The sequence below is a fragment of the Myotis davidii genome, unplaced genomic scaffold (genome assembly GCF_000327345.1).
Source record: "Myotis davidii unplaced genomic scaffold, ASM32734v1 scaffold313, whole genome shotgun sequence".
Classification (NCBI taxonomy): domain Eukaryota; kingdom Metazoa; phylum Chordata; class Mammalia; order Chiroptera; family Vespertilionidae; genus Myotis; species Myotis davidii.
In genome coordinates, this window is record NW_006286275.1 from 1793718 (window position 1) to 1798098 (window position 4381).

At 32.8% G+C, this 4381-nt stretch overlaps 1 protein-coding gene across 1 annotated transcript in view; it reads right to left on the minus strand.

Moving 5' to 3' along the window:
- BMP5 (bone morphogenetic protein 5) overlaps positions 1–4381 on the minus strand; it is a 118423-nt gene that overhangs the window by 93632 nt on the left and 20410 nt on the right. The window lies entirely within an intron of this gene.

The following is a 4381-nucleotide window of genomic DNA, read 5'->3' on the forward strand; positions in this document are numbered from 1 at the left end:
TTGCTTTTCATAGAATTTCATATGAATAAAATTATACAATATGTAGCCTTTTGGATTTAACACATTTTTCCTTAGGAAAATGTATTTTAGGTTTACCTATATTTAAGCATCAATCAGTAGTTCTTGCCTTTTTATTATTAAGATTTCCATTGAATGGATATACCACTGTTTGTTTAACCATTCACACAGGTTTGTGCACAAACCTAAGATTTCATTTCTCTGGGGTAAACACCTAGAAGGAGATTGCTGTGTCACGATGACAGATTTATGTGTAATGTTATAAGAAACTGCCAAGCTTTTTTCGAAGTGGCTATATCCTTTTGCATTCTAATCAGCAATTTATGAGAGCTCCGTATCCTCGTTAACATTGGTATTATAAGTTTTTTATATTTCCCATTTTAGCCATTTTTATGTTGTGTAATGGTATCTTTTTGTGGTTCTTATTAGCATTTCCCTAATGACTGATGATGTTAAACATGGTTTTAAGTGCTTGTTGGGTATCTATATTTTTATAAGATTTTAAAATTTATGTATCATCTGATTAGTATTTAAATGTCCCATGAAATCTCAAAAAAGTATACATATTCTGTACACAATTTGATACATGTCAGTATATTCAAAGAATGATCCTTGAGATGTATCAAACAATTTATTAATTGTATTATCTAAGTACATTACGTTTCAGGGGCTCTATTATGCAGTATTGATTGAAGATTTCATTCTATAATTTTGTATCTACCAATTTTTATTCGCACAGCTAACAATTTTTGTTTCATGCATTTTGAGTTATTACTTTCCATACAGAAAGTTGGCAATGTTGGAGCGTTTCTGAGTTTTAAATAGTTCATGGTCATAGCGACTTGTTCTGTCTCATGTCATTTATTTTCCCTCAAATCCTAGACTTAATTATATAAAACTCTGATCCCTGCTTTCTTCTGCTTCTATTGTTCTGAAATACCTTTCTACTCAATTCAGAAGTTATCTAATTATTTGATTGTTACTTCACTTGAGTTATTTTGGCAATTAGCACACTATTTTACTAAAATTTGGATTTCTAACTTTTACTTAATTGTCTTTTCATAAAACTACACTATGACATAGTATTGACTTGCAAAAAATTATTATGCATGATCCAAAACTTTTCAAAGCTAAGAGAGGTTGTGACAATGATAAACATGTACAAGGAAAAACCAAGATTTAGAAACTACATTTTGCCAAAACAAAAATGCAGACATATCCTGGCACTCTTCCATAGCTCAGATGTCACCATTAACCCAGAAGGTGCCTACAGATCACGGTGATGAAAGTGAGTTGTTAATATTCCACATCACAGTGGTCATTTAAATAACTGCTGAAGGCAAAGAGTGATTCCAAAGTATCTTGGGATTCTGTGAAAAAGGCTTAGACTCAAAAATCAAACTTGATATTAAACTAGAAAGTAATTTGTGGGTAAATGTTAACAATTGCTAGTCAATTAAAAAATAATGTGCTTATTTACTTAGTATTCTCTCCCTCCAATGGGAAAACACCATCTTTAACCAGTATAATAATTGAGATACTTATTACACCTATCCCATTACAATTGTCCTTAGGTCATATGTATATTTGTGTTTTATAATCAAATTACAGAAGATCACCTGAATGCAAGGTTATTTAGACCAAATTCATTCATTCAGTTGATTTGAATTCTAAAACTGTGGCTCCTTGAAGACTATGAATTCTTCATTTTTCTTAATTTTTAACCCAGCTATCGCACACCTTTGAGCATTTCTTTCTAAAATGGAATATGATGCGGCAGCGTTATTCTCATGACCCGCCGGGCAGCTTCCGGGAAACCAAAGTCTTTGGGTTCCGGGGGGAGTATGGTTGCAAAGCTGAAACTTAACGGAATTGGCGGGAGGGCACCACCAGGAGTGGAGCCTGCGGCTTAATTTGACTCAACACGGGAAATCTCACCCGCTCGGACCGGACAGGATTGACAGATTGATAGCTCTTTCTCGATTCCGTGGGTGGTGGTGCATGGCCGTTCTTAGCTGGTGGACCGATTTGTCTGGTTAATTCCGATAAAATGGAATATGGGTGGTATGTTTTCCAAACTTTAAAATATTTTAAAGTGTTTTCTCATGACTATTATAAAAAGTAAAAATGTAAAAGGATAAAAGTGAATAATTATTAAATATATAGTCCCAAGAGGAATTTATAAGCATAAGCAACAATGAAATAAGGCAAACAGACAAAAAGAAAAAAAGACATTAACTTGACAAAAGAGAAAATATAAAAGCTTGCCAAAGAGAAAATATAAGTAGCCAATAAATACATTTAAAAAAATCAATTTCAGAAAAAATTCAAATCTAAAAAAAAGATAAATTGTAGATTCTCAATAATGTAAATACTTATATTTAATTTATAGTTGAGTCTGATAAAATAGTACTAGCATGTACTGTTGCTGCAAATAAAAATTAAAGCAACTTTAGTGAAAAGCAATTTAGCAATATTTTCCAGATTTAAAAACAATCATACCTTTTGCTCTAATAATTTATTTCCTAAGAACAGATTCTAAAGAAATTAGTATAAATACTTATATATAAAGATATCCCTTAAAACAGAGTATATGATAATAAAAACTGGAAAAAATGCATGCCCAACAATAAAAGAATGTTTAACTAAATGATTAATTATTCAGCTGATATATTATTGTCATTAAAAATGTTCTCACAAAGAGCAAATGAACACATGAAAAAAGTCATATTCTAAAAAATCAAAAATAATATAAGGATACAACATTGCATAGACATTGCTAAATTATGAAAAAGTATATTTTGAAAGTATGGAAGAGCATGCTAGAAATATCAACAATGGTTGGTTCTAAATAATGGAATTAATACTTTTTCCTTTCTTTTTAATTTTGGATATGAAGAGACCACAGTGTCAACAGATTAGGTTATGCTGCTTATAATATTTCCAACATGGTGTTTATAAAACAGTATGTCCACATGGAAGAGTGATTCTCAGAGTGAGTTTCCTGTAACACTAGGTACCTGCGGTGCTCTGTCAGGAGAGTTCCCGAGTCCAAGTGCATGTGAAACCATATGAAATATTCCTCCTTGCAGAGATTCACAAGGCCCATCTGCATAATAAAGATACTGGGAAGTCTCGTCTTGGAAATATTAAAATCTATTTCATTACTGCTCCACTGTGGTGCTCAGATTTATTTGACTACAAAATTTCAGATAACACCTCTTAAAAGGACATAGAAATGCTTTCAATAAAACACACTTTAGGAAATACTGACAGAAAACTTTGAGTAAAAAAAAGTAAATGATTGACTGTACCTGAGAGAGATTTAAATAATTATGATTCATCATGTGCTTTAGTTACTATATGCCAATGTAGTTGGTGGAATTAAAATTAAGTACAATTTTTGACCTATTTGTAAATAATAATTTTATCATCTGACTTCCCGAGTAGATTTCAGTCTAAATAATTAGAAATCATTTGCTGAAATTGTTTACGCTTCTCTTTAGATCAGTGATGGCAAACCTATGACACACGTGTCAGAGGTGACACGCGAACTCATGTTTTGGTTGATTTTTCTTTGTTACATGGCATTTAAATATATAAAATAAATATCAAAAATATAAGTCTTTGTTTTACTATGGTTGCAAATATCAAAAAATTTCTATATGTGACACGGCACCGGAGTTAAGTTAGGGTTTTTCAAAATGCTGACACGCCGAGCTCAAAAGGTTCGCCATCACTGATTTAGATTATAGTTGGCCTATAAGTAGACTGTGTAGGAGGGGGTTAGATAAAGGGAAGAAGGGAGAGATAAAGAAAATATAATCTTTAAAAGGCTGTAGGTGACATCCTCAATGCTTATTTTTATTCTGCAGCTACCTCTTGGTTTGCTTTCTAAGCAGAGATTAGTCGTCAGGTGAATAACAAAAAGTTGATATAACACTAATACCTACTTTTTACAACGCCTCTTTTGTTTCCCCTTGCTTGGTTTTGAGAGCATTTAAAAGCTGAAACTAAATTGTCTTCCTGTACATTGGCTCTTTGCTTTAAGAAATATTGTCATCTCAGAAATATTTTCTTTGGGGGGGGTGAATTTTCCAAAGGCCTTAGCCTTCAATTCATAAGATACCGAAGGAGCAGAAATAATATATTTAACGTGTGTGGTATAGGGGCAAAGAGTGAGCTACGCAAAAGGAACTCACTTTACACATGCAAGAGATTAGGGCTGTAGCTGCTACAAATCAAGAGATGTGTATTAAATGTGGAGTGTTCAGTGTTATATGGAACACAGAGGAGATTTCAACCATGACTAGCAGGATGGAGCAGAGGCTATCTGCCAGACTTTCTCTCTGCAGCAGCAGGA